Source organism: Ostrea edulis, chromosome 9, assembly GCF_947568905.1.
Source record: "Ostrea edulis chromosome 9, xbOstEdul1.1, whole genome shotgun sequence".
NCBI lineage: Eukaryota > Metazoa > Mollusca > Bivalvia > Ostreida > Ostreidae > Ostrea > Ostrea edulis.
Window position 1 is genome coordinate 68,726,480 of NC_079172.1, and position 12,745 is coordinate 68,739,224.

The window sequence follows — 12,745 nt, forward strand, 5'->3', positions numbered from 1 at the left end:
TATACAAAGAAATATGATATGGACCGACGTCAAGACGAGGTCAATAATTTTTTACTTTGGTAATCCATATCATTATATCACTGAATAATTCTGTGCTTTTTTTCAACAAGCTAGAAAAACAGAACGTTATGTTCACCTCAACATGCCTTCTAGGTGAATATAACATTTGAATTTCCAACAATGGACGAAAATAGATTTGGAATTTCCATATTGGTATGAAAACTCGAAAGTGGAAGTAAACATAACTCTTGGTTTTTCAGTTTGTTGGATTTCAACTCACGAGAAATCTCAGGGTTATCAAAGTGATATGATAATGACGATCTCATTGGAGCATACATGTGAGAAGAATATATAGCAGTGCTCGGAAGAGATTGGGAGGATTTATGTAAATGCATTGTCCAGTTTGTTACAGCCAATGAAATTGCAATAGATTATCCAGTCATAGCATATAAAAGGCGTTTCTATATTTTCTACGGTTGCCAAATCTATAGTAACATTTTCCTCGTTGTTGATGACATTATTTAAAAACGGAAACGCAGTCATCGACATCGTTCATATAGACGAGCAAGTATAAATGATGTCACGTTTGATTCACTTTTACCTTACGTCAACAAACAATTAGATCCACATCATATTCGTACAAATCTTTACTCTGTTCCATTGATAGTTTTACATAAGTTATTTGAAGAAGCCACAGGTAGTCTATACTTGGATTTTTCAACATCTGAATATAGACTGAACTCTATGAGTATGGATGTTGCCAATCACAGGCTCTTTAAAGCACCATGGGTCATGGATGATATTCCTTCCAAATCATTACCGCCAGTTCCTTAAGCTGAAATTTACAAACAAAGGAATAGATGCCGTCAACATGAGTAAGATTCTTCGTCATAAAAGAGTTCAGTCGTGTATTCCTTATTTCAAGTTCAAGTCTACACTTAAAATTTCCTACAAATATACTTCTACTATTGTATCCAAAGTTTTTATTTATAAAATGCAATGTCTAAATATACATGTAGACAATCTTACACTTAATCCACCTACGTCTTCATTTTCTTCATCTTCATTCAACCATGGTCCACCTGGACATATCATTAGTGGTGATGTTGATCCAGTTGAAAATGAGGACCTCGAATCACTTATTCTAAATGGTCCTAAATACAGAGAACATCGGTCTTCAGTTGGCGACAGAACACTATCTCTATTATGAATTCTGTCGAGGATTATGCAAGACGATGGGCTAAATATGAAAACAAAACTTGATACATTGTCAGAATGGGTTAAAAGCATAAGAGGAATGTTAAAATTCCGCATTAGACACATGAAAACAAAAGTACGTACCATCTATCCTACTGTGTTTAGTAAACCAAAAGTGATAAAATATTTTAGATAGGTGACATGAGGAATATGTTTTGGTTCCAGCTGACAAAGCTTGTAACAACATTGTCTTTGTTTGTAGGATTCCTTATAACAGCTGTATTGTAAACGAATTTGGCATTAATTTCAAAAGATATTCTTCAAACCCATGCTTCAGGTTTAGACACATTTAATATTCCAGTCAATGGGTCGAATGAATATGAGTTATCGTACCTATACTGGATTCCTAAACTACATTATCGGCTGACCTGTTTCTATATTCATATGAAGCAGACTTTATTCAAAAACTTCTCCGTGAGAAGAGGAAATATCTCGCTGTGGCCTTCATTTCAACATTTAGATATAACGACGACGTTTTATCTATTAACAATAATAAGTTTCATTCATATGTCGATTCTATATATCCCTGTGAACTCGAAATAAAAGATACCACAGAGGCATCCACTTCTGCTTCATACTTAGATATTTCATTGAAAGTAGACATTAACGGCAAACTAACAACTCCACTGTATGACAGACGGGATGATTTCAGCTTCTCCATTGTCAACTTCCCATATCTCTGTAGCAACATTCCATTGTCACCTGCAAATGATGTTTATGAAAGGTGAAGATAACGAACAGTGATCAATCTCATAACTTCTATAAGCAATACAAAATAGATAGTTGGGCAAACACGGACCCCTGGACACACCAGAGGTGGGATCAGGTGCCTAGGAGGAGTAAGCATCCCCTGTCGAGCGGTCACACCCGCCATGAGCCCTGTATCTTGATCAGGTAAACGGAGTTATCTGTAGTCAAAATCAGTGTGCCAAGAACGGCCTAACAATCGGTATGAAACACTTCAGACAGCATTTGACACAATGATAGGTTATATTGACGAACTATATCCTTATAACGACCATATAATTTGCGAAATGCTGACTTCAATCGAGATTGTTGAAACCCCTGTACCATCAACTTGTTTGTCAGTAGCTTGCCTCGATTTAATAACTGACTATGCGCAGAAGAAGCTCTTGCGTATCGAATCTCGACAAAGGGTTAATGGTGGGTGTGACAAGTCGACATGGGATGCTTACTTCTCCTTGACACCTAATCCCACCTCTGGTGTGTGCAGGGATCCGTGTTTGTACGTGTTTGTTCAATTATCTAGTTTGTATTGCTTTCATGAGTAAGAGTGCAGATGGCTTTTGGGAGGACATGGATGTTTTGTATCATGCGTGGGAAGGACACGTTCAGAGGTCAATCATTCCATAACTTATGCCAAAATCACGCTCTTTCTTCGCATTTAAAGACGTAATTAATTAGCATTTTGTAGAAATAACAGTGTTCTTTTATCTGCCCTGTTTATTTACAAGTGTTTCTACCAATCAGCGTGTTAGCATAAGTAAATGATGAAACGTGGAGTTGAATACTTAAAACATCCCTACTAAACTGTTCATGAAAATTGGTATGAGCACAGTCTTCAAATATGGATTCCCCATGGGAGATGAGGAAAGAGAGAAAATCCGTGATTACACAATTTAGATCAATGTATAAAATACCCATTCCATCCCCCCACCGGTAAAAAAAAAAAAGGAAACAGAGAGCCGTGATTACACAATATTTGGACATTGTGTATTGAAAACTTGTATCGTCTTAATGAATGGTTTTCATAATGAAGCATTGAACGATTTAAAATACATGCTACCGCCCTTTACTATTTTGATCCCGTTGGATTTCCGTTGTACATGTAGTTTCGTTTTTGATTGCTGGAGGAAAAATTTGGGAAAGTTCCTTTATTTTCCATTTTCCTAGTTCGTATAAATGCTCATTTGATATGCATCTCATTGTTTGATTATTAGACTGCATTGTTTAAGTCTTTTTAAGAATTTAGGACAGTTGAAAAAACACAAAAGTCCTTGAAACCTAATATTCTCGCAGATGTATATAATAAAAACAGATTCCTGAAATACCATCCACAGTACTTATTGTACTGAGAGAGGAATGCCCGAAGACTGATGATATAAGATGTAATACAGAATTTTTTTTATTTTATCATTGTTTAGTAATAACATGCAAATTAAGACAAAAACAAAGATGGATATATAATAAGAAAGACATATTAAACTTTTTGTTTTTCTTTTCAGTAAACATTGGTATTATCAAAAATGTAAGTAACTACAATTGATAGGGTAAAATTTAAAATCGTACAGACGCATAATCATGTAACATAGTGATCGGGCACCTGCCAAATAAAGCAATCTCATGTGTTTCAATAAAATACAGAAACACTCTCTGCGTTACACGAATATGCATTAAATTCTACTTGCAATACTACTTTTTAACCTTGAAAATCTGATCTGTCCCGGGCTAACAATGACAGCCGATCGTTTCAGATTTGAACGAAGAATTCAATTATGAGAAGAAAAAAGCTCGAATGTTACAAAGACTTACACAAAACTATCAAGTTATTGTGATGGATTTTTTGTTGCAATTCTCTTTTTTTGATGATAAATTGTGTAACTCTGATCAGGAGAAAGGAGCCTGTTTTCAATTCAGAGGTCTCATTTCATATTAAAACATTCAGACTATATTATGTAGTCTCAGAAAATTAAGTATTCTTTATCTGTACATACAAAAGCTAAAAAGTAATAATAATAATAAAATGTTCATACTAAATACTGATTACGAGGTTTGACCCTCTCATGGTATCACTTCAATGTAAAAACGATAGACAAAGGGAAGCTACTCTGATTACGAGTTTGACCCTCTCATGCAATCTCTACCCAGAGTTAGAGCAAGGAACGACCACTCTGTGTAGAGATTGCCTCTGATGGTCTCACTTCAATGTGAACACGATAGACAAAGGGAAGCTACTCTGATTACGAGTTTGACCCTCTCATGCAATCTCTACCCAGAGTTAGAGCAAGGAACGACCACTCTGGGTAGAGATTGCCTCTGATGGTCTCACTTCAATGTGAACACGATAGACAAAGGGAAGCTACTCTGATTACGAGTTTGACCCTCTCATTGTCTCACTTCAATGTGAAAACGATATAGACAAAGGGGAGCTACTCTGATTACGAGTTTGATCCTCTCATGCAATCTCTACCCAGAGTTAGAGTAAGGAACGACCACTCTGGGTAGAGATTGCCTCTGATGGTCTCACTTCAACGTGAAAACGATAGACAAAGGGAAGCTACTCTGATTACGAGTTTGAACTTCTCATGGTCTCACTTCAATGTGAAAACGATAGGCAATGGGGAGCTACTCTGATTACGAGGTCTGACCTTCTCATGGGCTCACTTCAATGTGAAAACGATAGGCAAAGGGGAACTACTCTGATTACGAGTTTGACCCTCTCATGGTCTCACTTCAATGTGAAAACGATAGGCAAAGGGAAGCTACTCTGATATGACAACGTATTACATGTATGTTAAAGCTGACATGAATTAATAAATACGTACACCTTTCTCATCTTATCCGCCATATTTCTCTCAGGTAGCCTAATTTACTCTACCCGTATGTACCCCAAATGTAATTGTCACACCTGAGTGATTTTTCTAGGTGGACTTGACCAGTGCACATCTCCGATAGTAATATATAGGGAATAAGAAACAAATAAAATCACATTTTAAAACATTATGCTTTGCTCAAAATTACAAAATATTTATTGTATACCAATGCAACATTCTGAAAGTTTAGATAATTAGACAAAAATGGAAAAAAAAACCAAAAAAAAAAACCAAACAAACAAAAAAACCCAGGAACTTTTCTTGCATACTTACAATTGCATGCAAGTATTTGCAGTTTCTTATGAAATAAATGCAGATAAATCATTTGCCAATTACACACTGATAGAATGGAATAAGCAAAGAGCATAAAATCTATTATTTATATCAATTCTTGCAAAATGCAGGTGCATGACATATGCATAATATGTAATGCACATGGCATATCCCCCCCCCCCCAAAAGTATCAAAAACGGACGTCTACTCCACAGGTATCGGAGATGTGCACTTACCGAAAATATTAGATTCTCTTTATTCTGATAAATCCATGAAACAAAATGATAAACTCCATTTGTATTTCGTTAGAACTTTACAACACGTTGTCATTCCATTATACAGACTGCGACACACTTCATCCATGTCAAACAGGGTGTCTTCAATCAGGGGAGATGTCAGAGTCGAACATTTTTCCTATAATGAATTCTTGTCTGTTCGAGGTTTTGCAGTTTATAGAAATCGGGAATCTAATCATATACACTGAGAATCTGGTTGGATATTTTGCGTGCACAATTCAAAATGTATCGACGATCATATACAAACTTGGATATACAAATAAGGGAATAATGATCGAAATATACACCTGTGGGTATTGCATTTGCAATCCATAATAAACAGTTGATTACACAAAGACAAATATAAAAGGAAATATATAAACGGAAATATAGTTTTATTGTTTCTTTGGGAACCACATAATTATTTACGGCCTCTGTATGTCCATATTCATTGATTGAAGAGAGAGAGAGAGAGAGAGAGAGAGAGAGAGAGAGAGAGAGAGAGAGAGATCCTATTTCGATGTACAATATATCATTTCACAGAAGGAAAGAAAATTGATCACTGATATAAATGTAAGCTTACGAGCATTAAAAATTTCCAGCTATTAAAATTTTTTTCAATGACAATATATTGGAAACTTACAGTAGTTGATGCTTATAATTGAATTCATTACAAATTTTTAAAAAATATTAGTTTGAACTGCTCATATAGAAAATACTGACTTTGTATGTTAGAATAACGGAAAAAAGTAAATTGTCAAAAACGTGGGGAGAGCAGACCAGCCTCCCTGCCCACCCAACCTCTTGTATACGTACCTGAAACAACATAATTATCATTTCGTGTTGAAAGAAAGGTGCATACCTGCATTTCATTAAATTCCAAAGGAGCTCGAATTTATTCCCCTATTAATCATTTTGTATGCAAGATTCGTTCCCGAATTTATATTCATGCTTTCAGTCAAAGCAGAAATGAATTCATTTTGAAGTACATCTAGTTTGAATGTATATGTGAGGTTTCTTCTTTTAATTTCATCAGACTCATTAGAACCCCCTCCCCAAACTATGCAGCTTTCTTTTTATTGATATCTAAATCGGTATATGAATCCGGATATAAAGTATATAATGTTTTTTCGTGATCATATAGATATTGATACTTCTACTAATGCATTACAGTATATTGACACTGTTTCATATCAAATAAAACCTCAACACGAACTTTACTGATTTATGAATACTAACATCTTATCGAATACATTTGAATTTGAAATTTCGACGTACAGCGGTATGTCTATTTTCAGTATATATCCATTGCGCCAGATCTACGAAATGAAAATATTTATGAATAAATTACACTCAAGCCTCAAAGTAATCATTATGGCATGTTACAGAAACGTTAAAACACACATATGATATAGTCTTGCAATGCATGCATGCAATTTTTCTGAATACATGTATTTATGTATTCGTGAATGAAGGTCCTACGCTTAAAAATATCTTGGTCTTTATGCATTTTGTTTTGTGATTTTGGTTTACCATTCCTTACACTGCGTAAATGAAGGAAAACTTGGTAAAGGGTACAATTCCACACCATACAATTAGTATACATGCATGTGTTGCAAAGCAAAATGTACATGTAATAACCAGACACGTATCGTCATTTTTCATGGGGGTCGGGGGTACAACAGGAAGAAAAAAAAATGGAAAAATGGATTCTTCAAAATTTCTTGCTATTCAAAATAATAATTTAAAAAGATGACCGAAAACAGCAATAAAAAAAAAACCCCCAAACAAACCAAGATGTTTTGTCCGATGTTCAAAGTCCTAATGTGGGGGTATTGTATTGTATTGTTTATTGACCAAGAACCATACAGTTCATAGGTATAAAGTATATACAACAACAAATTATACATGAAATAGTAACAGAACATAATATATCATACTGATGTACATGGACAGGATAGATACTGAGGATAATCTTATAATAACTGAGATCCAATAGATGAACATTTATATAGGTATTTACCAAGTTTACATAATTCCGTAATATTTCTAGTTGATAATAGTTGGACAAGCTTGAAAGTGGAGGGGTGTTTATAATAATATTTCTTTAAATACTGTTTTCTACAATCATTATAAAAAGGACATACTAATATAAAATGATATTCATCTTCAATACTCTCTTAACATAATTTACATTTTCTTTCGTTTCTTGGAATATTGCTAAATCTACCTCGTTCAATTTCTAATCTATGTGAGGATAATCGGTATTTACTAATATTTTGAACATACTTACTTGGAACATATTTTGTAAGATGCAATTATATTTTAAAGCCTTCATTGATATATTTATATAAGTTACATTTTGGTGACGTCTCAAAAACACTACAAATTTCTGAAAGGTTAAAGAGTCACTTTGACTGCCTCAATAATCCCCCCTACACTTCATTTTCCTCCATCGTTGGGGGTGGGATGGGGTGGTTAGAGTCCTCTACTATGAGTGCCTCATAATATCTTCATTTTCTTAATTGGTGGTCGTGTGTCTTCTACTATTATATCACAACTTTCAAGCTGGAGTCAAGTGGGAGGAGGGGGTTGTCACCCAATATATCTTTTATTTGCATTACAAAATAACAAATAATGCATATTGTTATTAAAGATGGGGGACAGCCACTCTTGTCCCCTCCCCTTGATTCTATGTGATTGATAACGACGCATAATATGATAAACTCAATTATTACATTTTGCATTAGTGCAATTTGCGTCAAGTACAACGCAGAATGTAATAACGCAAAATGGCATAAATATATAAGATCTATTGAATGCCAAATTAGCATAAAATGAAGTGATTGAAAATAACATTATTTTTCAAAAGAGATGTTTAATTTTTAATTATTGCGTGCTTTAAATGAATCAAATAAATTTGTATTATCAACTAATGAGAGCAATATTGAGTTACGGTTCTCTTTTATTGAATTAACGATATCATTTGTCTTAATAAGAGCGCGATTATTACAAGATCATCGGTTGAATCTCTCTCTCTCTCATCCCAAGCACTCGTACAGTGATGTATATGCAAATTATATATGCATAAACAATTTATGTACCTAAATGATTTCCTGATTTATAAATCTGCAATACTCTGACCAGTAAATCATACGGTATAAGGATTCATGCACAATACAGGGTAAATATGTAGTAGTTGGGCATTCTGCCACTACTATTGATATGCTCTTTTTACTTCGCGTTGTGTTTCTTATAATGATGATAAGTGTTATATAAAGTATTCAACCTTTTAGATATTTCCAGGTAAGTTTGAGTCCGCCTAGAGAGAGACTAGCAATAAAATAATAAATAAATAAAGTTTTAAACTTTTAATAAAGTTCGACAATTGTATGATAAATACCAAAATAATAATCCCGGGGAATGAATGTGGCTTGAGAGAAAAATATAACTAAATAGGAAAAATAAAGAAACAATAATCAAAAATACAGGGTGAGGCAACTCTTGATATTTACCTTGTTGCAAGGATTGGCTCAGCAGAAGCCCCGAGTACGGTTGTGCTCGGGTTTAAATACTATTCTTAACAAAAGAATGAAAGTAAAAGTTACCTGTAATGTGATTTGATAATAAATCTAGAAGTAACCAATGAGAAGTTTTGTAATAAAATACGTTTGAAAATAAAAGATAATTCTCTTCCTGTTTCATGAAATAAACAACTCGAATACGAAGATAGGAATTTACGTAGACAAGTAAGTAGAAAATAATGAAATGGAGATAATATAGACCGATACTACCACAATATTATACTTTGATACTTTCCCTGATTGAAGATAACTGATCAGCACGGGCTAAGTGTGTCGCAGTCTGTACAATGGACAATGGTATTTACTGTTGGAATACAAATGGAGTTTATCGTTTTGTTTCATGGATTATGCAAATAAAGGGAGTTTTACTACTACTTAGAGTATTTTCGACAAGTGTACACGTACATCTGCGATCCTTTACAGATATTACGAGTAGACCCAGGTAAATAGTCGTTCGCATTCGATGCGTTTTCATGGCGAGCATACATGTCATATGCATGAGTACAGTAGTATTTATGTATTTGCATTTTGCTTAAAGTAAGTGTGAATGGTATAGATTTTATACCCTTTGCTTATTCCATTTTATCAATAGATAATAGATGAAATATTTTTCCGCGTTTTTGTATAGGTTTGACATATTAACTGCAAATGTACGTACATTCACGTAAAGAAAAGGCATTCTATATTTATTTATCCAAAGCTTTTAGAATGATTTACTACTGTACGATATGTTTATTGAAATTTTTAGCACTGCGTGGTGTTCCAAAACGTGATTTCATTTCTTTTTGATGTCCTATAAATTAGTATCGGAGATGTACGTGTTACCTGTTGAAGGTACCCTCACAGGTAAATCGAAGACACTGATGTGAAGTGAAGCGTAGCAAAACTCGTCCCCTTATATACCATGCGAACCCTGATATATATAACAATAGAATATCCAACTAATATGGCGGATTAGCAGAGAAATATGGCGGGCATATAGAATTATCCTATATTTATTAATTCATGTCAGCTTTAAACAGCCATAAATGAAATAACAATTGGAGTCATGTCAACGCCAGAGATAATGTCTTATCCTTTCTATGTATTTGTCATAGGATCTCCGCCGGGTGGTTCAAGAATCAAAGCACGTCAACCTTTAGGACAAACTGGTCAACAGAGTACACTGGTGACAATAGTACTTTGGTATGAGTCTTTGCCAAGTCATCAATTTCTGCTGCATCGAGCAGCCTCTATGTTACATTATGAAATTTATTACCCGAGGCTACGAAGACGAAGTAAAGAAAGTGCATTAGATACCAAAAATCCGTTCCTGCTGAAAATAATGGTGCAAAGTGTTAAAATGTGCATGGAGTGGAGATATCTACGATAATTGTGAAATGCATGGCTCCTGGGTCAATGATTCAGACCCCAGGGTGATAATTGTGAAATTCATGGCTTCTGGGTCAATGATTCAGACCCCAGGGTGATAATTGTGAAATTCATGGCTCCTGGGTCAATGATTCAGACCCCAGGGTGATAATTGTGAAATTCATGGCTCCTGGGTCAATGATTCAGACCCCAGGGTGATAATTGTGAAATTCATGGCTCCTGGGTCAATGATTCAGACCCCCAGGGTGATAATTGTGAAATTCATGGCTCCTGGGTCAATGATTCAGACCCCAGGGTGATAATTGTGAAATTCATGGCTCCTGGGTCAATGATTCAGACCCCAGGGTGATAATTGTGAAATTCATGGCTCCTGGGTCAATAATTCAGATCCCAGGGTGATAATTGTGAAATTCATGGCTCCTGGGTCAATGATTCAAACCCCAGGGTGATAATTGTGAAATTCATGGCTCCTGGGTCAATGATTCAGAACTCAAGGTGGGGACGATGTGTACCTTTTATTGGAAATTCATTACTAGATTATCTCAACTTTATAAAGGAGGGGTATAGTAAAAGTTGTGGTCGTATATTCCCATAGAAATAATCATGTCTGTCTGTCTGTCCATCCGTTGTCTAGTGATATATGATGTATAAAGAAATATGGTTTGGACCGACGTCGAGATGAGATCAAGGTTTCTTGTTTTGGTAATCAATTTCATTGTATTACTGAACAATTTCGCGCTTTTCCCAAGGAAGTAGAAGCCTTCGAGGTGAATATAATATTTGAATTTTCCAACATTGGACATAAAATAGATTTGGAATTCCCATATTGATATAAAAACTAGCAAGTGAAAGTGAACATAACTTTTTTTCAGTTTGTTAGATCTCCGCTCATGAGAAAGCTCACAATTATCAAAGTCATATGATAATGACGATTTCATTTGAGCATACATGTGAGAGCAATATATAAGAGTGCTCGCAAGCGATTAGGAGGATTTATGTAAATAATTTGCCCAGTTTGTTACTGCCAATGAAATTGCAATAGACTATCCAGTCATGTAAAAAAAAAAAAATGTTTTCTATATTTTTCCGGTTGCCAAATCTATATGGACATAAAAAAAATCATTTTCCTCCTTGTCGATGACATGAGTAACAGTGCAGATGGCTTTTTGAAGGGCATGGAGTTTTCGTATGATGCGTTTTCAGAGGTCAATCATTCCATAACTTATGCCAAAATCACACCCTTTTTGTCGCATTTAAAGACGTAATCCATTAGCATTTTGTAGAAATAGCAGTATTCTTTTACCTGTCCTGTTTGTTTAGAGGTGTTTCTAGAAATCAGCGTGTCAGCATAAGTCAATGGCGAGAAGTGGAGTTGAGTATTTGTAACACAGAACTGTAAACAGTTCATGGAGATTGACTGATGGAATGTTTGGTGTACGTCCCGCCGAAGTACAAGAAGAAATCCATTGCACATATAAAAATCTTCTCAAGTTTAATGTGGTTAAAGGGGCTTTAGCACCTCACATCACTGTTCAACATTACGTATTCGTTCAAATTATTTTTATATCTAAAAGTACAACCTAATTTCAAATCATAACATTCTTACCATTCTATACACAATTACAGGTACTTTAAGTATAAGGATAGATTTTTTTTTTATTTTTAAAAAGTAGTTCAAACTTTAAGGTCAAAAGATCAAACACCATTGTGTCACTAGGTCCTGTCGATAATAAAGGACCAATATACAAAATATGAAAGCTCTACCTTAAATAGTTCTGGATATACTCAATCGGTTATAATTTATTAAAAGTAGGTTAAACTCAAAGTTCAAGATCACAAGGTCAAAGGACATGATATTAAATGAAAGAGCTTGCTGTAAGAAATATATATGTATACAAGATATGAAATATCTACTTTAAATAGTTACGGACATTTTTATCAGAAGTGTGTTAAAATCCCAGGTCAAAATCACAAGATCACACACCATTGCATCACATCCCAAAATAATTTTTCCATAGATAATTATTTATAATTAAAAAAATGCTGTCAAGGGCAATAACTCCTATGCTGGTATTTCCTCTACTGTGTGTCTATTACACCACGATTTCTCAAATATCCACAATTAATTTATATACATATTTATGAATTAGCAGTTTTTCTAAACTGTCGACATCAAAAATTTATTATTTTGACATGTCATTTATTTTTACTCCGTTTTATACGAAAATGTGCGATGTCTGACCTCTTTAAAAAGGTGGCAACATACACATTTTCTTTGGTTATTGATTAAATCTAATTATACTGAGTGGAAATTAATACAGTTTGTCCACTTTCAGCCATTAATATTGCCAAGTCACATGAGGATGGAGCA